The 22,522-nt window shown below is 42.2% G+C and overlaps 1 protein-coding gene across 1 annotated transcript in view; it reads right to left on the bottom strand.

Annotated features, from left to right (window-relative positions):
* LOC126473887 (dipeptidase 1-like) overlaps positions 1-11,039 on the bottom strand; it is an 804,013-nt gene extending 792,974 nt beyond the window's left edge. Inside the window, exon 1 of the mRNA XM_050101224.1 lies at positions 10,939-11,039. The gene's annotated coding sequence lies outside the window, so the exon portion shown is untranslated. The remainder of the gene's footprint in view (positions 1-10,938) is intronic.
* Between the last annotated feature and the right edge of the window lie 11,483 nt (positions 11,040-22,522).

Raw genomic sequence — 22,522 nt, 5'->3', positions numbered from 1 at the left:
CAATTCATCCAAAGGTTTACCAGTTCATCCAAATGTTTCATTCAACTATTAGCAAACTTTCGATACGGTTGTCAGCGATGTAGGTCGAAGAAAGTCGCTTCTTCCCAGGAAAATCGTTCCTTTCCACATGTGACTGCAAAGGAATGGAATGTGGCTGTCGGTGAATAAGAGAATCCTCAGGTATTTCAATGATTACACCACATACGTAACTTCTTCATAAATCATAAGTTATGTGCTGCCATTGTCTGATCCCACGTACTCCCCATAATTTCTCCGAATTTCAAAAACAGCACTTGTTAACTGATGTAAGAACCTCTTCAAAAACTAGACTACAGGAATGCCAAAACCTCTGTACCACACTGTAATTGGAGAAGAAACGTTGATTATGTACAAATCAGCTTTCTAGGTGTTCCAAGGCAAAAAGATACCACTATCAATGATAACAGTCGCGACATTTAGTGCCGTGAAAATTTTTATCGCCTGGTAAGAATGACACTAGCGCCTCTAGCAGTGAGAAATCCAGCTGTATGATAAATGTTAGTTTTTAGCATACTTTTACATTACTAAGGAAATAGTTGTTATATTTTTGCATTCTAAGCACCAGTAAAACATGAAGAGACAGGAAAAACTATAATATATACATAAACAATGCAACTTATTCATGAAGTAATACTTTCGAATTGCAGCGTACTCCGCTAAAAGAAACAGAATATAAACACAGTATTTGATGCATGAGACGCACAACAATTTTTTGTGGAGTATAGTGATTCGCATATTATCACACTACTTTCGATTTTACAATACGCGAGCTTTTTTGTAAATGTAATTATTTTTTCTTCGCAAAACAACGGCGTTTAAGATTCTAGGCGTTTCTGTCTCAGAGGTATCAGCATTTGCAGACTTGGTTCTCCTGTATTGGGCAACAGTATTATACAGCTTTCGACTTATCGTCACACCTGTGTGGTTTTCTCTTCAGCTACAGTTACCGTGGTTTATTTGCTATGTTAGATAATGTAGGTATGCCATTCGATACAAGTTTACTGTGTTCCACATTCAGTGATCTAGCGAGAATAGTAGCGAATAAAACTTCAAGTTGCTGGATAGACACACGACGCCTTTCTGCGAAAGGTCGGGTCTTCTGCTGTTTAATAACCATCTTTTGTTCATAAAGGAAAGGGACATTCTTCAGTGAATATCGGCACGTTACAAGATAATCGTAAATAAATTTTCCTTTAATGTGCGCTTCATATCTCCCATGTTCATTTGGAAACAAAAGGAAGACAAATGTAGCGTAACTGTTCTGTTATTGCCTGTTTTATTGTACTACGCACATTCTCTTGTGTAAAAACTACGTTAAATGAATAAGAAGGACATTATTTGCAGTCTCTCGATATTGTATTGAAACGTATAGCTTACTGACCACTTGGATCGCTGCTGTCGCAGTTTATAACAAGAGTGAGCAGGAGTGTTGCCGCAGTATGTTACACTTTGCCGATGCTCACTGAAATGACTCTTTTGCTAACCGTTTCCAAAAAAAGGAAAGAACGGGTTTTTTGGCTACATTTGACATGTCACCTCCAATTGCTTAAGCGACGAAAGAAAAGGTAGTACTGAAACGTTTACAGACATTATTGTGCAGTAGGTCACCAGGGAAAATTCACTGTCGACAAATTCTGACGTTCTTCACTTTTTGCTGTGTCGTAGCGCTAGCTTTTTACGGTTGTGTGTGTGTGTGTGTGTGTGTGTGTGTGTGTGTGTGTGTGTGTGTGTGTGTGTGTGTGTCGTCGGCTGCCAAAGACGTCATCTCGCTGCTTTCCTGTAAGTTGTTTGAATACATTTTGTTGTTTCCTAATGAAAAATAAAATAAGTGAGGACAGTGATTATCAATTCAAGAAGCTGTTCTATCCCTTCAAACAAAATTTACAAAGTGCCAAAACCTGAATAGAGAAAATGTTACCAGAATTGGTGCGAATTCATGCGAAAGCGTTTCAGTTTTATAGTGGAATGTTATGAGGAACGGTAAAATCGACTTAATTGTTTTTTATAAAACTTAAAACTCGGACCTCATAAATCAACATCAGTGTTCTACAAGCACTTTAGTATCACAATTGTCTTTTTATTTTCATCAAAAGCCAAACCGGTGCTCTAAGTAGGTTCAAACGAATATTTTTTCCTTTGACACGTCGAGGCGGCTTTCTGTGTTGCTAAGCTTCTTTGATCGACGACATACTGAGATATGTTGAGCAAACGCGCAAATTTCCTTTACGAATCACTACTTTAACGATGAAAATAAGTTACAGAGCAAGAAATAATAGGAACATGTGGCATTTCTTGTTGCTTCCTAGTACAAAAAGACCTCTGCTGCGATATAGGTAGCTAAATTTCTACACTTCAAGAAAATAAATATTATTTGCCGTGGTGGTAGAAATTCTGATAATTGTTTCCCCGTGTTAAATTGTACTTTTCATTTTTTGTGAAATACGTTTAGAGTCTCATAGACATAGTAGCGTGCCGTAATACTCTAACAGGCACTAAAGCCCCTTTCACGTTAAAGTGGAATCTGACGGAACAGTGGCAGATAGAATGCATGTTGATCGTATATACTGACGTTCAGAAGTTGGTATTAATTTTAACTGTCTTACTGACAGATCATCTTTTACCGTCGCTCTCATTAAAAACTGGTGACAGAACAATTTTCTACCATTTCGATCGTAAGAGTGGGTGCTGGATTTATTCTGAGGTGATGTACTTACGTTTCTTGTCGTTGTCAAAACAGGTAACCTGTACCACATGTATTAAATAGATTAGATCTGTAGGACCACCAAAACAGAGATTCTGTTTAAAAAAAGCTGTCGTTACTCCACAGTAACATGTCAACCACATTAATAAACAGTAAGACACATAAACAATAAAAAGGGCGAAATACCTTCTGATTGAAACGTCATCGAGAATTCACAGAAATCTGTAGTAGTCACCGATAGCTGTTATCCAAGGGGAGCGGTTTTACATTAAACAGTATATGTTTGTTTGTAGACAGTGGTAGGTAGCAGACCGAGGTATGTGAACACTGTAACACACTACTGGCCATTAAAATTGCTACACCACGAAGATCACGTGCTACAGAAGCGAAATTTAACCGACAGGAAGAAGATGTTGTGATATGCAAATGATTAGCTTTACAGAGCATTCACACAAGGTTCGCGCCGGTGGCGACACCTACAATGTGTGACGTGAGGAAAGTTTCCAACCGATTTCTCATACACAAACAGCAATTGACCGGCGTTGCCTGGTGAAACGTTGTTGTCATGCCTCGTGTAAGGACGAGAAATGCGTACCATCACGTTTCCGTCTTTGATAAAGGTCGTATTGTAGCCTATCGTGATTGCGGTTTATCATATAGCGACATTGCTGCTCGCGTTGGTCGAGATCCAATGACTGTTAGCAGAATATGAATCTGTGGTTGCAGGCGGGTAGTACGGAACGCCGTGCTGGATCCAAACGGCCTCGTATCACTAGCAGTCGAGATGACAGGCATCTTATTCGCATGGTTGTAACGGATCTTGCAGCCACGTCTGGATCCCTGAGTCAGCAGACGGGGATGTTTGCAAAACAACAACCGTCTGCACGAACAGTTCGACGACGTTTACAGCAGCATGGACTATGAGCTCGAAGACCACGGCTGCGGTTACCCTTGACGCTACATCACAGACAGGAGAGCCTGCGATAGTGTACTCAAAGATGAACGTGGGTGCACGAATGCCACAACGTCATTGTTTCGGATGAATCCAGGTTCTGTTTACAGCATCCGTGTTTGGCGGCATCGCGTTGAACGCACATTGGAAGCGTATATTTGTCATCGCCATACTGTCGTATCACCCGGCGTGATAGTATGGGGCGACACTGGTTACACGTCTCGGTCACCTCTTGTTCGCACTGACGGCACTTTGATCAGTGGACGTTCCATTTCAGATGTGTTACGACCCGTGGCTCTACCCTTCATTCCATCCCTGCGAAACCCTTCATTTCAGCAGGATAATGCACGACCGCAATTTGCAGGTCTGTACGGGCCTTTCTGGATACAGAAAATGTTGGACTGCTGCCCTGGCCAGCACATTCTCCAGATTTCTCACAAATTGAAAACGTCTGGTCAATGGTGGCCGAGCAACTGGCTCGTTACAACACGCCAGTCACTACTCTTGATGAACTGTGGCATCGTGTTGAAGCTGCATGGGCAGCTGTACCTGTACACGCCATCCAAGCTCTTTTTGACTCAATGCCCAGTCGTATCAAGGCCGTTATTACGGCCAGAGGTGGTTGTTCTGGGGAGTGGTTAGCTCATTGGACTCGCATTCGTGAGGACGACGGTTCAGACCCGTATCACGCCATCCTGATTTACGTTTCTCGTGATATCCCTAAATCCCTTCAGACAAGTTCCGGGATTGTTCCTTTGAAAGAGCGTGGCCGACTTCTTCCCCATCCTTCCCTAACATGTTGAGACCGATGACCTCGCTGTTTAGTCCCCCTTTCCTGAACCAACCAACCAACGTAAAGAAATGAAATCCTCAGAAAACTTTCATCTGTCTCCTCCTTACTGTTACCCTTTGCTAAGGCACTTAGACGAGTTAAATTAAAGTAGTAAGTACAAAAAATTGCTGCGAAATTAACCACTGTTTGTTTTACCCATCGTGAAAGCATCAGATACATGCTCAGTGTCCAATATGAAATATGCAGAGAAATATGGGAAGGATATTTTAAAGATGTATCGTAAACTTGGTACACGCAAAGACGGTGACGGAAAACATGGAAAAAACGGATTTACACATAGGATAGCTTTATTTCCGAATGTCGTTGTAATAGGTCGAAATCGTAACAGTACATTATATATATGCAAAGCTGTATGTGGTTGTTTGCAGAAGAGGCACGTTGATTCGGCGATGGATGACGGAGAAGTGTAAACGAGTTAATTTGAGGTAAGTAACTCCAGTCCTGAAACAACCGAGTCGGAAGTTATAAGCGAATATCGTCCTCATACCTCAGACAGCGAAATACATGTACCGGTCCCATTACTGCTAAGAGTGTGGGGTAGGCCACTTTCAGAGATGGTAGTATGGACCAAAACGAGAAAAAATTTACAGTTATAATGGGCTCTGAAAATCATATCTTGAGAGTTTTAGGCACATGTCCATCTTCGCTGTTATGAAGCACATGTCTTCCATAGCACAAGTGCCTATAACTCTTAAGGTACGCATTTTAGTGCCCATGTTAACTAGACAGGTTTTCCTTATGTTTATCGATACGGTTATATCTCAAAGTCGTCTTCCATATAATCGTAGCGCAAGCATTTATTCCACCATCAGAGAACCAGAACGATTTTTGCTTATAGCTGTCGACTCGGTCATTTTCGGAGCAGGCTTATCTCACATTGGTATATTTACCCTTTTCCACCATCCCTGGAAGTTAATAACATCTTCACGGAAGTACCTAGTACATGAAGACGTAGTAGATGCTTTGAAGCTGGGCAAGTAGAGCCGTGCCACTGTTTCTCATAACGAATTTGATCTCTCTCCGTAATGTCGATATCACACCAGGAGATTCAGGAACATCACTGCAGTATCACGTTACTCGCTGCTCTACCTACGTTCTCACAATCTTCTATTGAAACTATCTCCATCATATACTGTCAGAATCGTTTTTTGAAACATCCTAGTCAAATGGTATTAGAAAAAATTTATAGACACGATCTTCGTGATATCTATTTGACGCTATGGTGACGTGTATTACTCTTTAATTATTATAGTCGCCATTACTATTTTTATTGTTTCTTTTTATCTTGCCCGGTGTCTTCATGGGGTCTGCATATCAGTCTAGATTTGGCAACGTTAATGGCGGAGAGGGATTGGATTCCCTTTCCTAATGCCATTGCTTCCCCCGGGACAACATCTGTGTACACCATCTGTCTGCGTCTAGTGTTATCCATGTGTGAAACTGCGAGAAGTTTTCTAAGTGTTTGCAAAGTGTATCAGCCTAGTATTCACGTAATCGTATGTGGGAAACAGCCTAAAAATCACATCCAGTCTGGCCGGCACATCGGCTCTGAGGTTGCGCGAGGATATTTTGTAAGGATATTCAGTGCTGACTAGATACTGTGTATCTATCAAGATCTGAAGATGCTATGTATCGGAATTCGTCAGGAGAAAATGTAAAGGAATTTTGGCGAGTAAGATGAGATTATTTGATGAAAGTAGTAGTAGTTAACATTTAGAGAAGTGTGTGGACAGCGGATTTTTTAGTCCCTTGGGCAAAACGTTCTGTATGGCTGTATTGTGGTCAGGCGAAGTTTACTAATGACTGGAAAATGTAACATCTATCGTAGAAAAAGTTCTCGAACGAAAATTATATGTATCTAAATGTACGTAATGTTTGAAAGTTATTTTCTTACAAACGGTCATCTGTTATCGGTTGGACAGCTCAAAAGCATCGTCTAAGCTAGTAATGTAGCTTAATGAGCAATCGTCTGCGCCAGCTGGGCAGCACAGCAGAGTTCCATAGCTGTTCTGATCTTACTTGTTACACACCAAAAATATGAGGCAAAGTCAGATCTAAGAGGCTCATATTGAGGGAAGATAGGAAAGGAAGTTCAGTGGAACCATACCAGCAGCAGCCTTAAATGTAGCTATAGAACGAAGGAAAATATAAAAGAGGTGGGGTGGATGGGGATATGAACTGCCATCCTCTAGAATACAAGTCAGGTGTGCTGAGCATAGCACAAAAGATCTCATAGCAATAGAAACTTTACTGGATACCATACATAAAATGAACACTTGATTCGCAATCACGTGGACAGTTACGCCGATGCATCTGACCATTTAGCACAGCACCACAATGCATAGTAATGATTTGAAAATACTGTAAACATTGTGGTGGGGATTGTAGATTCATGGTCAGTCAACACTTGCTGTCGAATGAAACTATCGTCAGTGGCTCTTCGACATTAAGTACCAATACGTACGTTAGGGTAGGGATTGTAGCTAAAGTAAACAGTATTGTTGATCAAAGTAGGGACAAATTGTTGCATCTGGCCCTGTAATTAATTTCAACTGTTTAATCATGCATAAGGGGAATACATGCCTTCAGGCTTTCGAAAAAAATGTGGTCCACACAACTGCGAAGATGCAAGAGCGGAAAAGTGAGGGAAACATCGCACATTCATGTGCCTAGCTCATGCATCCAACCTGGTAACAAAAATAACATACAGAAGAATGGAATCGAAAATTGAGGATCTATGATCATTTTGGCTTTAGAGAAGCTAAAGGAACCGGAAGGGGCACACCTAAATTTGCTCCTGCCAACGGAAGCGAAATTTCAGAAAAGCCAAACTCATATGATTTGGCAACCTAAATAGAGCGTTACACTACGTGTTGTAAGATGATCGAGATTTCTGAGAAAAATAGGGGTAAGGTATAGAAAAAGACGGGTAGAATGGCATACCTACAACAAACAAGATGGGACCAAAACCGAAGTACTTCGATCGTAATGTAACACAGGTACGCAGTCAACCGCTCCAAAAGTTCAATCTATACGGGAAGAAGCAATGCTAGAAGTAAAAGAAAGGTTCAGGAGTGGCATTAAAATGAAGGGTAAGAGGATATCAATGATAAGATTCGCTGATGACCTTGCTATCCTCAGTGAAAGTGAAGAACAATTACAGGACCTGTTGAATGGAGTGAAGATTGTAATGAGTACAGAATATTAATTAAGATGGAACCAAGAAAATACAACAGTAATGAGAAGTAGCATAAACGGGGATAGCGAGTAAATTAACAACAAAATTACTCGTCAATAAATAGACACAATTAAGGTATCCTGCTAACTTGGAAACACCAAGCAAGGAGGACATGAAAGGCAGAATAGCACAGGCAGAAAGAGCGTTGTTGGGCAACTCAGGCTTACTGGCATCAAATATACGCCTTTATTTGAGAAAGAAATTCCATAGAATGTCCGCTTGGAGAACAATATTGTACTGTAGCCGGCCGAAGTGGCCGTGCGGTTAAAGGCGCTGCAGTCTGGAACCGCAAGACCTCTCTGGTCGCAGGTTCGAATCCTGCCTCGGGCATGGATGTTTGTGATGTCCTTAAGTTAGTTAGGTTTAACTAGTTCTAAGTTTTAGGGGACTAATGACCTCAGCAGTTGAGTCCCATAGTGCTCAGAGCCATTGTACTGTAGTGAATCATGGACAGAGGAAAACCGCATCAGAAAGGAATCGAATCGTTTGACGTATGGTGATACAGAATAACGTTGAAAAATAGATTGGCTCATAATGAGGAATGAGGAGGTTCTCCACAGCATAGGTGATGACGCAGCATCGGTGATGAAAAGAATATGTGGTCAACACTGACAAGAAAAAGCGTCGTGCCTTTAGGATGTATGTTAAGACATTACCGAACAACCTCCACGTCACTTGAGGGTTGGAAACATGGAAAAAATTGTAGAGGAAGAGGAAGATTCGAATACATCCAGTTAAATTATGAGTTAGTGTGCAAGAGGTTGAAGAGGTTGGCGGAGGAAGGGTATTCTTGACAGGTCCAATCAAACCAGGCAGGAGACTGCCGCATGCCAAAAAAAAAAAAAGAAAAAAAAATTTCGCGGTTAGGGGAGGGGGGGAATAAGGTAGAGAAGTTAATAGCGAAACCTGACATGGTTGGAAGCACACAATAACATAAGAAAAAGTTCATCAGTAACATGTGTCCGCAAATATTTGCGAGGTACTTGCGAATCTGTTCTTACGAGCAGAAAATGACTTCGGTATGACATTCTGTGCTATTTACAACACATGTATTTGAAATGTAATCGCTTCGACTGGGACCATATGTATTTGGGCGCCAATATCGCTCCTTGCATCTGGATAGAGAATGTGGTACACGCTTATCTAAGCCATACAATGCGTCCATATCGTCCAAGAGGGCTGAGTCTGACATCCATGTACCTTGGTTTTTCATCTCAAAATAAAGAATGCAACATTCCTGCTGATACAGTTCAATAACTGGAGCTGCAAAGTGTACAATATTATCATTATTTAGAAGAAGATCCAGAGGCGTTTTAGAGTCCGAAACTCATCGCACAGTACAGTGCACTATTGGATACGAATACGGCGGCCAAAATGGAAAGAATCCTTTAACAGATATGAGTATATAGCAAATTATAATATTTATTGAGGTACTATTTCTTGTTAAAGTAGGGCTTGGGAGGAATTCGAGGCCAATTAAATAGTTACACCTCAGACAAGTTTCTATTGCCTAGGGCAATAATCATAATAAAATCAAGGAATAACATTAGAAAGTCATGTCTCTTCCATGTTTGATTCAGTAACGAGTCGTCATTTAGCTAAGTTGCACATAACTACTGAGCTTATGTCTGCATAAGCGTCTGAATCTCACGACCTCGTTTTCATTTTCTGTGCAGATCATAAGAGAAAATCAGTAGTTAGGTTATAGTTGTGTTTGGATACTCAACTATCGTTGATCATAGATGATAAAGGTCGGTTGGGTACAACTGAAAGAGTACAACGACGCTATGTATAACGTAAGCAGAATTTCGGTGCCACATTTACCAGTCTTCTCTCAACTGGTAAGCTTAACCTGTCAGTTGTGTAGGACGTTATTATAGTACGAGTGGGGAATGTGACACCCGAAGGAATAAGGTTTTATTTTGTAACTACGGTTTTCATACAGTATTTCCAACAGCGTTAAAAACGATTGTTCATTTCATAGTATCCCGTAGATAAATTATTACACTTGCAGCGACATCGTCGTCTATGTATAGTGTGATATGAGTACGTGTTTTACTGAAGACATACCAGGAGACGACTGACTTTTTACTTCGTAACCTTATTCTGGCTTAGGTAAATATATATTTCATTTCTTTTTTCATCATTAAGTATGGTGTTTTCAGATATAGAGTCGAATGTTTCAAAGACTAAGAGCCTGTGTTATTATCTGTTATATGTGTTATTAAAGGAGTTTGAATGAAGTACCATCAGAGGGTTTATCCCGTTCTCAACGTCGAAATTCTCCGGCGAGATATACACTTGATTAGCTGTATATTTTCCTACCTCTGACGTCTAGTACTAAACGAAAGTCTGTAAAGCGTAAATAAGAGATTGAGCTTCTCCTCGATTATTTAGATTTTAAATGACTGTTTGTGAGTAGTTAAAATGATGGTCAAATAGCAATGAAAATCAAATGATATAAATGAATACGTTTGTACGTGCAAATACAGAAGGTGACACAAATGAAATATCAGTCATCAGTGGCGTTAGAGTAGAGGCAAGGACGTCGAGTAGAATCCTCACAGAGACCCAAAGTTATAGGGAAACGCTGTTGCAGTAGCGGACTCAATATCTACGTAGATCTGTTCCCTTTTTCTGGGAGTGGTTAGAGCAGGCGTGGAGACTAATCAAATTTCTCATTTACATTTTAATCTGACGAGGCATTTCGATAGCTGCAAGGACAAAAATTTCAGTTCCTCGAAGCCTTGTAACAATACTGAACACAGAACAGGGTGGATAATATCAATTTACCAGGGATTATGCATCAAGTTAATCTTCGCTTCTACATTTTGGTAATTATTCTATTGGTTGGTACCTCGTCAGCTAATTTATCATTACTACACCTTGGCATAACTTGGCGATTTATGTAACAGTGGGTATTCAATACTGAAAATGATTTACAAGTCTAAAGATAATGACGTTTTATCAACATATGTATAGGAAATGGTATGTTTACTATAGCTATGCATCTACTGATGGAAAGGCTTACTGCCTAAACTGTCATGAGGTGAATATAAAGCAAACGTTTGACAGTGTTTCGCAGGAGAGTTGAGAGGTAATAACGTGTTCCTAAAGGGCTCCGACGGAGCAGGTGCCGGACGCAAGGTACTCACGGAGCGCCACTGAGTGGGACGTCGCTCTCCTTCACGTGGTGTCGCCGCCGCCGGCGTGCGTCTCCCCCGTGGCCCGCGGCGCGGCGGTGCCTGCCTGCGGCTGTGACGTTGCGCTGCGTCCGCCCGCTCTGCACGGGCGCTGCCTAGCGACTGAGCGCCGGGTAGCCGCCCCTCGCGGCGCACCACGCGCACGCGCATCAGCCCTCCTGCGGCCGGCGTACGGTAGTAGTTGCTTTGTGCGCTGACGCGCCTCCGTTGCATGTTCGCGCTCGCCTTAATGACCTATAAATATGTGAAAAGCATTACTGGTCCTGCCTCCCGTGCGTCTCGCATCTGGAGGTACCTCACCTTACCGTCCTACATGCACCAGCTTCATCAAGCTGCTTGCTTGTCCAAACAAATGATCCTAAGAAGAATCTCCACCAAACCAGAGCACGAGCGTAATAGGAGGAAGGGTAGCCATGGAGACAAATATTCGTTACTACTGACGGATTGATTCAGAGACGAGATTTGTAAGGTGATTTCAAAACGTGACTGTTCTAAGGATTTTAAATGCTGTTCGCATCTAAAAGCAACAAAAGTCGGCGCTTATGTTGTAACTCAGATGAAAGTGACACGGGACTTCAGACCAGTAGTAGCCCAGTTTCGTACTAGGCCGATGGTGGTTAAATATATAATTGTTTTTAAGACGCCACTGGGCCATAGCTCAATGTAAACAGTGTCTTTGATCTAAATTGAATGAACCCTCGCGATGTGCAGATCACCCCCTCCTACTCGGATGTACTGGGGTGTCCTGAAAAGTAATGCTTCCAGATTTTTTATGTGGAAACTCTTATACCTTTTTAAATTAAAAAAAGTTTTCATACCATTTTACGTATTGCTTCTCCACGTCTATATTTTGACAGTCCTCTGCGGCTATAGTGCTCCGAATTGCGGCTTTTAACAGGTTTGTGTGTAACGAAACTATGTTGGCGCGTAAGAAACAACGTGCTGTCATTGAATTTCGAATTCGATGCTTTCATCCACATATGGAGCATCCTGTCCTTCAGCATGACAACCCCGACCACTCACGACCGCTGTAACATCTGCAACAATCCGACGGCTTCAGTTCACCTTTATTGATCATCGCCGGCCGGATTGGCCGAGCGGTCCTAGGCGCTTCAGTCGGGAACCGCGCGACCGCTACGGTCGTAGGTTCGAATCCTGCCTCGGGCATGGATGTGTGTGATGTCCTTAGGTTAGTTAGGTTTAAGTAGTTATAAGTTCTAGGGAACTGACGACCTCAGAAGTTAAGTCCCATAGTGCTCAGAGCCATTTGAACCATTTTTATTGATCATCCTCGATACCCTCCCGACATGACCCATCTGATTTTTATTTGTTTCGAAAACTTAAACAACTCCTTAGAGGACTTCACTTTGAGAATGATGAAGCAGTTCAAACAGAGCTTTGGCCCCATCGATTAAGCCGACCATTCTTCAGTGACAGCATAAACTAACTGGTCTCTCGTTGGACAAGTATTTTCATTGGAAGGATGATTACGTTGAGTTACATATATGTTGAAGTCATAAGGATTTTCACCAAAAAATTTCGGAGGCACTGTCTTTCAGCACGTCCTTGTGCATGATGAACTGTGAGCTGTGCAAATGGATTGAAAAGAGGTTCTCCCTGACACGTGACTGGTGAAATTACTAGCGATAACAGAGATAATGGGGTTAATGTCTAAGAAATGAATTTGATTGTCGGTAGCTTATTACAAAATATTTCACAGGAGAAACATCAGATGAAAGAAACTGAAAGTATTTGTTATCTCTTTTACAGACATGAGAGGAGTAGAAATCGGAACATATGGTCAACAACTCAACAAAATCATGGAAGGAAAAAATAGTCTGGTATCTAAGTCATAAAGTCACTCAGGTAAATTACTTACACAATTATGCACCGCCGGCCGGTGTGGCCGTGCGGTTCAAAGCGCTTCAGTTTGCAACCGCGTGACCGCTACGGTCGCAGGTTCGAATCCTGCCTCGGGCATGGATGTGTGTGATGTCATTAGGTTAGTTACGTTTAAGTAGTTCTAAGTTCTAGGGGACTGATGACCTCAGATGTTGAGTCCCATAGTGCTCAGAGCCATTATGCACCGCCCACGATCACTGCGTCGTTCCGATGAGGTTAGGAAAAGACGTACAGGAACCCAAACAACTAGTCATGGTTAAACCACTGACTGCCAGAGTGTGTTTTAAAAGACATCTCCTCTGCCTTAACTGGAAACCTGCCTGCTTTCCTCCATCTCTAACATGTATCCTAGATTTACTGCCAGAGCTTACCAATGGTAAGAGGCAAGAAGATGGGCAGCAGCTTCAGAAGGGATCGGGGCTGCAAGTACTGCGCACGGCCAGCACAGCCGTTGAATCACTGGCCCTGACCACCGCCTAGCCAACGAGTACTGTTACGGCTTGGTTCAAATGGCTCTGAGCACTATGGGACTTAACATGTGTGGTCATCAGTCCCCTAGAACTTAGAACTACTTAAACCTAACCAACCCAAGAACATCCCACACATCCATGCCCCAGCCAGGCTTCGAACCTGCGGCCGTAGCGGTCACGCGGTTCCAGACTGAAGCGCCTAGAACCGCACCGCCAGACCGGCCGGCTGTTACGGTTGACCTCCACCAAGAGTACAATTCGCTCCATGTCGTAACTAAGAGAACTTTCTTGCCTCGCGTACAGTACAAACACGTGCATAAATTTTCCAGAGGCATCCCCTGCTCACTGGACCGCCGCCATCTCTGACATGGTGAAATTTCTACCGAGACCTTATGCGCAAGCGATTGTCGTCCGACGGCCTCCGCAAGGTATTATATACACCCGTCACAACCGCCCAGAATCTGTGAACACGTTCTGTCACTCAGCAGCGCAACGTCACACGTGATACAGTGAAGTATCCAAGCGAGCTTATTGTAAAAGCAGGGTTCCGTGGCCATTGTCACTGTCAATTAAATTCTTCTGAGCTGTTGACCACATTATCAGTATTTAAAATTGTTCAACGTTTCGGCCACTATTGCAAGTGGCCTTTCTCAGTGCTTGCGCTAAGCTGATTGCTCAGTGAGAGACACTTTAGATCTTATATAGTGGCGGAGGAAGCTGTTTACTTAATCTGATAGCGTAACTGAGGAGGGTTATTATGCGTTCTTTATTGGTCTTTATATTATTCCTTGTCATTGATGGTTGATGACGTGTGTGATTGGTGTTTACATTATTTCTTGCCATAGGTGGAAACAGGCTAATTAGAAATGTGCGGTTGCTGTGACGTAGCGCTGTTTACAGGTTCCAGGTTGAGACTGCGGCGTGCTTGCGCTCTGTGTACTTACGATCACCGCAATCTCCCGCGCACCTATGTGAGCTGCTTTGCACCCGCTGTCCTCTAGTCGCGTTGTCACTGCTGGCAGTCAAGAGACCGGAAACATACACCCTCTCTATGCATGTCAGTGGGTAGTTCGGCTATTTCTATCGCCTCTCTAGTGTTCCTCCTCAATGTACACGGCTGTTTTGCCAGTACACGGAATTCACGAAGTGTTGTTTCTTTACCGCACTCATCCGGGTGTTCGGCCACCACTGACGTGGTGCGTTGTCCCAGGCGGATACAGCTTTCATGCTCTCCAATTCATGTGCTGATCGGCCGCCCCGTTTCGCCTACATACACTAGTCGACATTCGCAACGTATTTAGTAGACTCCTGTGGTGTTTAGCTTGTCGACCACATCTTTCACTGAGCCAAGAACATCTTTTATTTTCTTATTGCGCCGAAAGATTGGCTTGATGCTAGCTCGGTGGAGAATTTTTCCCCACACGTTCAGTGATCCTTTGTACATGTGGTAACAAGGCTATGTTTTATGATCTCCTCTATTGCTTTCATCCTCTGTCGTCATAGTTTTCCCTATCATATTCTCGTCATAACCACGGTCTCCAAATATGTTTCTGAGGTTCTGTAGTCCCGCATTCAGGTGTTCGTGATCGCTGATCCTGTGGGCCCTCCTGGTTAAAGTTTGAGGGGCTGACTTCTACGTACGATGATGGCGGGAGGAAGCGAGGAGGTACCTGACCGTGCTGGTGGCTTTTCTGTGTACTCTGTGTACAAGTTTACCATCAGTCCTTCGGTTAACTACGGCGTCGGGGAAAGGCAGCACTGCATTCTTTCCAATTCTGTCTATCTATCTATCCATCGCTTGCGCTTTTGTCCCGCAATTTGCGCGGGGTTGGCGTGAGTAAATCGGAATTGGCATGTTAATTAGAAGGGGTGGCCGGATGCCCTTCCTGCCGCCACCCTGTACCCCCTGGGATGGAATCAGAGCACCCCATCTGTCTGCGTCTAGTGGAAATCAAGAAAAAGTGTGGATGTGTTTCAAATGTCTGTGAGTCGTGTAACTGAGTCCTAAAAACCTTATCCAGGCTGGCTGGAATACCGGCCCTCGTCGTTAATCCGCCGGGCGGATTCGATCCGGGGGCGGCGCGCCTACCCGAGTCCAGGAAGCAGCGCGTTAGCGCTCTCGGCTACCCTGGCGGGTCACCGCATTGTTTTTAATCTCCATAGCAAATTATATTTTACTATGCTGCTGACTGAGATGTTGGTGAAACTTCTGTAGTGATGCTTTTCCATGTAGCCAGATGAGGAAGGTAACATCAACATATCGGAGCCAGCAATTTGGGCTTAATGGTGAGGTTTGGAGAGCTGTTTCTTCAGATGACTCAATGAAGATGACTGCCTCAATAGGCGAGAGAGGGGAACCCATAGCTGCATCGTCTGTCTGTTCAAAAAATTCCCATTTCTATCTGAAATAGGCGGTCGTTAAACAGCGGCTCACCAGTTCGCAAATGTCAGGTGCAATACCTTCCTCTAAGATGATTATCGTGTCTGACACTGGTACAATCATGAATAAAGACTTGACGCCAAAACTAACCAACAGATCCGTAGCTAAGACATACTTTCCTTATAAAAGTGTCACGAAATTGGTGGAGTCCTTAACATGTCACTCTCTGTGGGTCACTGGATGTCGAAGCTTCGGTACCAGTTCTTTCGCTGATTTGTAAGTCGGCGAAACACACTTAAACAGCTTTCTCCACTATAATATAGGATCTAAAGTCTAATTCAGCAGTCAGATAAGCTCATGTCCGGACGGAGGTTACTTGCAATAGTGGCCGAAACATCGTACGGTCCTCCTACTGAAGAAGACTGAGTACAATGATATAAATGTTAAAACTTCTGATGCAATAAACAAAATTATTTTTCATCGAAATCAAATAGAAACGTATCCTATATGTGTATATCCTCCTGAGACCTGGCGACAATTGTCATGAATTTTTTTTTTTTTGGAAACAGGTATTCTGTACCTGTTAATCAGAAGATAGTGAAATAAGATTAACAAAAGTGTTTCTTTTCTTTTTTCTTTTCATGGTTTTCTGAAGTGTCCATTACAATGGACACTGGGTCTTGGAGGCGTGTAAGTAAACATTACAAAAGTAATATAAGCACCACCTACGCGCAGCACGCCTGTTGAAGGCCTCCAGGTAAACGGTGTTCCCCATGCACTTCCGCGTACAGAAAAAGCTTGCTGCAGTGGCTGTACCTCAGCTCAGCCAGATACCTCAAACAAACCCGTATGCAATTAAGGGAAAATACTTTATTGGAGTGAAATTGCAACCTGTTCAACTATCATGTGAGAGTCGTTTGCGTATCAAAAACAGCATTGTACTGACACAAGGAAAAGGAAAAACAATCTCTCTGTCCCTCAGTAGTAGTAGTAATAATAGCAGCTAGTATCCTTAATAACAAGACAACCGATGGGCTGGTTCCAGTCAGATCCGTTTCAACTTAGATGAAAGATTAATGGTGGTTTCACGATCTGGACATATTTCTGAAACTAATATAAATTTTCAACATTGGTTCCTTATAAAATATTGAATTTTCATTAACTGAGACATCAGAACTCGTATTCAAGCTCCAACAGTCTATCAATACACGAGCCCCTTATTATTATGTTGAACTGTTATCATTGCTATAATTGTTTTTCTTATTCTCAGTGGACCTCAGTAAAGCGTTTTATCTAATTATCCAGTGTGTATCGTAATAAATAGCGAAATCCGACACAGTGGTCCTGAGTTGCCGTATTACTAACGTTTCACACTGATTAAATAGACATATGGTTGGAGGTACTCGGTAATCGTCTCACTGGTCCCTAGACTCATCCTGGAAGATATAATGGACGGAAGTACCTTCGATTTCTGATGTGGGCTCTTTCGGGGTTAATTTAAGATGCTCTTATTCCGACATGTTTTTCTATTGATGAAAGACGACATCCAACCCTTTCGCGGCTGTGATTGCCGAGCGTCCTGTCTGTCCGGCCGGCTCGTAGTCCGAACGTGTTGCGCCCTGGCCGGCAGGCGGTTCAAATGGTTCAAATGGCTCTGAGCACTATGGGACTTAACATCTGAGGTCATCAGTACCCTAGAACTTAGAACTACTTAAACCTAACTAACCTAAGGACATCACACACATCCATGCCCGAGGCAGGATTCGAATCTGCAACCGTAGTGGCCGCGCGGTTAAGGACTGAAGCGCCTAGAACCGCTCGGCAGGCGGCTCACGCAGTCGACGACCGCTGGAGGCAATGACAGGGAACCCGACGCTGTCAGGCTAGTCGTAGGTTGCAGCGCGCTTAGAAGCATTCTTCGATAGTAAAATGAGTCTCACACTGTAAGGTCAAAGTGGTAGTAGTTTCTGATAACCACGAAATAGATCATCAAAACTCGCTCACTGTTTGTAGCATATTTATCCTGACCTGTGCGAACAGTACCTTAGACACATGTCAAAAAATTCTCTATTTGTTATTGAAAAATTCTGTAAATTGAAATTCACGATGCCAATACATTTTCCTATAACCCATTATGGTTTCATTAACATGGGACAAATATGGTTCAAGATATATAGATTTACAAATAAGGTATTCTAATTATAAATAAATAATTCTTACTGCACGTTAAAAGCAAAATGTTTCTGGTAGCTGACTCAGAATTACACAAGGAAACTTTTGATATCACTCTATTTGCGATATGCCTATTAGCTCGTTTGTAATTAAACCCTAAACTCGATTATCGCAAGATTCTACCTGCTTCCTGCACGCTATTTTCCCTTTGCGTTTATCACGCTGAGTCCGTGTTAATTTTATGATGTCCTACCCTTATTTTTGACACAGCCGTTGGAGTGCCGCTGACTGAGTTAAAACCCTTTCTTTGAAATGGTTTCTCCTCTTTTATTTTTATTCTTTTTACTTTCCTGTTCTTGCAATATACTTAATGAAACCACCTAACATTTCATTATATTTTTCAAGTCCTAGCACCATGGAAAGAGCAACAGCACACTTTTTGTATCTCATACGTGTCATTTTTCGCTTTGAATTAACAGCACATACCACGCAGCGTCTGGGGGTGATCTAATTTTTCTACATTGCTCTAAGAAATCCTGGATAATGCCATTCTCTATTTTTCAGTCGAATTGAGTTTCTTGTATCGTTGTCTGTGGGATCACAGTTTCACATGTATGTCCATGAAATGTATCCAGCAACTGGCGGAACATTTCCGAATGGAGTTTCGCCAATGGCGTTTTCTGTTTATTTTTTCTTTCAAAAACTGTTTTTGCTTTCAGTACTCACTACGTCAAATGGAACAATACCTTCTAGTATCACTTCATTGTGTTTAGAATGTACTTTACAGATGCTAACTTCGTGTCTCTCTTATCAACAGCACCCACTGACTTATTGTAGCTCATTACAAAAGTCGGTTTCATTTTATATCGTACTATTTAGGGTTAAAGCATCCAGATTTCTTTGTATTCCATCCATTTTAGAGGCAACAGTAATCCACAGGATTTAAATTGTGTTTCCCCTTGTTTTAGTTTGTCAGGCAGCAGTGGCCAATATTCCCGTTTTTGCTTACAGTTCCAATGGCATGGGTAAATAACTCATGGATCCATAGCAATAAATCGGATTTCGACTATCAATTATGGAAAGAAATAGAAAGACCTTTGTTGAGGTACGATAATATCAAATTCACATCATCGCCTGATTTTCCCTAACCCCATTTCCGAATTCTGTATCTGTGACGGCACCCATGCAGACAATATAATCTAGAATAGAATTACTTTGTACGGCTCAAAGAACGAAAATTTTAATACCAAAACATCTACGTTTCTTTGGTATATACTACTTAAATCGTAACCATCATTTGAAAAGTAGCAGCTTCTCATCTACGTATTATCAAAATTTTTAAAGGAGACAGTGGCTTCACTGAATTTTCACGTTGTGTGCTCTAAAATGAGCATTATTTTCACAAGAATATCTCTGGATACTTCAAAACTGAACACAAAAAGTCTCGACCGCAAAACAACTCTTTTTTTTGTGGCAAGTGGTTTCGGTCACTTTTTGACCATCATTGTAGGCTGTGGCTGTGAACGGAGCAGGTGTTATGACTCCACGAACGGCAACTGTGTTGAGCTCCTGAAGTTTGTGAAGTCACATTATTTCCTTTCCTTTTTTTTTTTTTGTAAGCTCCATTTGCATTCAAATCGAATCTAACTAACATATAAATTGCGTCGAAATATCCTGGCTCTCTGGAAATTGCATTTCAGATTAAAAGGGAAGTGGACCCAAATGATCATTTCCCTTGATCACCGCCTCTTCGCTTCTACAATTAATTAATTTCGACATAATGTGCTGAGTCCAAATCTAAATATTTTCCACGTGCTAATGAAAGCAGTAAGGGTGGCCACCAGTCCTTGTGTCAATGTCCTGGTTTAAATTTCAAACCTCTTCACAGGATCCCGTGAAGTCAGAGCAGGCGATAGTGACGAAGGTGATCCATCCCTGGGATGGTGATGTTAAGCTCGGCGTGTACTTTGGTTCTTTTTTGTTAGGAGTAGGCCATGTGGCGGCACCGGGTTTGATGCACTCCCTTCTCTCATCATCTCCAACGCCAACTTGACACTACAGTCAAATACACATATCAGATATGCTTACGTACACAGCTCCCATTCTACGCGAAGGAAAGATGCCTGCACCCGTGAAGTATAGGGAAAACCTTTCCCATTAGGCGGCTGAACTTACCCTTCGGAGACTCCCAGACAGTCAGCCACACAACTTCACGTTACCACCTCGTATCTTTGACTGCGTAATTCTGTAGGGATTCCCTTCTCTGGATGTATTTTCATGGGTTCTTTCCAGTTTCTACCTCGTTGTTGTTGTTGTGGTCTTCAGTCCTGAGACTGGTTTGATGCAGCTCTCCATGCTACTCTATCCTGTGCAAGCTTCTTCATCTCCCAGTACCTACTGCAACCTACATCCTTCTGAATCTGCTTAGTGTATTCATCTCTTGGTCTCCCTCTACGATTTTTACCCTCCACGCTGCCCTCCAATACTAAATTGGTGATCCCTTGATGCCTCAGAACATGTCCTACCAACCGATCCCTTCTTCTGGTCAAGTTGTGCCACAAACTTCTCTTCTCCCCAATCCTATTCAATACTTCCTCATTAGTTATGTGATCTACCCATCTAATCTTCAGCATTCTTCTGTAGCACCACATTTCGAAAGCTTCTATTCTCTTCTTGTCCAAACTATTTATCGTCCATGTTTCACTTCCATACATGGCTACACTCCATACGAATACTTTCAGAAATGACTTCCTGACACTTAAATCTATACTGGATGTTAACAAATTTCTCTTCTTCAGAAACGCTTTCCTTGCCATTGCCAGCCTACATTTTATATCCTCTCTACTTCGACCATCATCAGTTATTTTGCTCCCCAAATAGCAAAACTCCTTTACTACTTTAAGTGCCTCATTTCCTAATCTAATTCCCTCAGCATCACCCGACTTAATTAGACTACATTCCATTATCCTTGTTTTGCTTTTGTTGATGTTCATCTTATATCCTCCTTTCAAGACACTGTCCATTCCATTCAACTGCTCTTCCAAGTCCTTTGCTGTCTCTGACAGAATTACAATGTCATCGGCGAACCTCAAAGTTTTTATTTCTTCTCCATGAATTTTAATACCTACTCCGAATTTTTCTTTTGTTTCCTTTACTGCTTGCTCAATATACAGATTGAACAACATCGGGGAGAGGCTACAACCCTGTCTTACTCCCTTCCCAACCACTGCTTCCCTTTCATGTCCCTCGACACTTATAACTGCCATCTGGTTTCTGTACAAATTGTAAATAGCCTTTCGCTCCCCGTATTTTACCCCTGCCACCTTTAGAATTTTAAAGAGAGTATTCCAGTTAACATTGTCAAAAGCTTTCTCTAAGTCTACAAATGCTAGAAACGTAGGTTTGCCTTTCCTTAATCTTTCTTCTAAGATAAGTCGTAAGGTCAGTATTGCCTCACGTGTTCCAGTGTTTCTACGGAATCCAAACTGATCTTCCCCGAGGTTGGCTTCTACTAGTTTTTCCATTCGTCTGTAAAGAATTCGTGTTAGTATTTTGCAGCTGTGATTTATTAAGCTGAAAGTTCGGTAATTTTCACATCTGTCAACACCTGCTTTCTTTGGGATTGGAATTATTATATTCTTCTTGAAGTCTGAGGGTATTTCGCCTGTTTCATACATCTTGCTCACCAGATGGTAGAGTTTTGTCAGGACTGGCTCTCCCACGGCCGTCAGTAGTTCCAGTGGAATATTGTCTACTCCGGGGGCCTTGTTTCGACTCAGGTCTTTCAGTGCTCTGTCAAACTCTTCACGCAGTATCATATCTCCCATTTCATCTTCATCTACATCCTCTTCCATTTCCATAATATTGTCCTCAAGTACATTGCCCTTGTATAGACCCTCTATATACTCCTTCCACCTTTCTGCTTTCCCTTCTTTGCTTAGAACTGGGTTTCCATCTGAGGTCTTGATATTCATACAAGTCCTTCTCTTATCTCCAAAGGTCTCTTTAATTTTCCTGTAGGCGGTATCTATCTTACCCCTAGTGAGATAGGCCTCTACATCCTTACATTTGTCCTCTAGCCATCCCTGCTTAGCCATTTTGCACTTCCTGTCGATCTCATTTTTGAGACGTTTGTATTCCTTTTTGCCTGTTTCACTTACTGCATTTTTATATTTTCTCCTTTCATCAATTAAATTCAATATTTCTTCTGTTACCCAAGGATTTCTACTAGCCCTCGTCTTTTTACCTACTTGATCCTCTGCTGCCTTCACTACTTCATCCCTCAAAGCTACCCATTCTTCTTCTACTGTATTTATTTCCCCCATTCCTGTCAATTGCTCCCTTATGCTCTCCCTGAATCTCTGTACAACCTCTGGTTCTTTTAGTTTATCCAGGTCCCATCTCCTTAAATTCCCACCTTTTTGCAGTTTCTTCAGTTTTAATCTACAGGTCATAACCAATAGATTGTGGTCAGAGTCCACATCTGCCCCTGGAAATGTCTTACAATTTAAAACCTGGTTCCTAAATCTCTGTCTTACCATTATATAATCTATCTGATACCTTTTAGTATCTCCAGGGTTCTTCCATGTATACAACCTTCTTTCATGATTCT

The sequence above is a fragment of the Schistocerca serialis genome, chromosome 4 (assembly GCF_023864345.2).
Source record: "Schistocerca serialis cubense isolate TAMUIC-IGC-003099 chromosome 4, iqSchSeri2.2, whole genome shotgun sequence".
Lineage (NCBI taxonomy): Eukaryota > Metazoa > Arthropoda > Insecta > Orthoptera > Acrididae > Schistocerca > Schistocerca serialis.
This window is presented reverse-complemented; position numbering and strand designations above follow the sequence as displayed.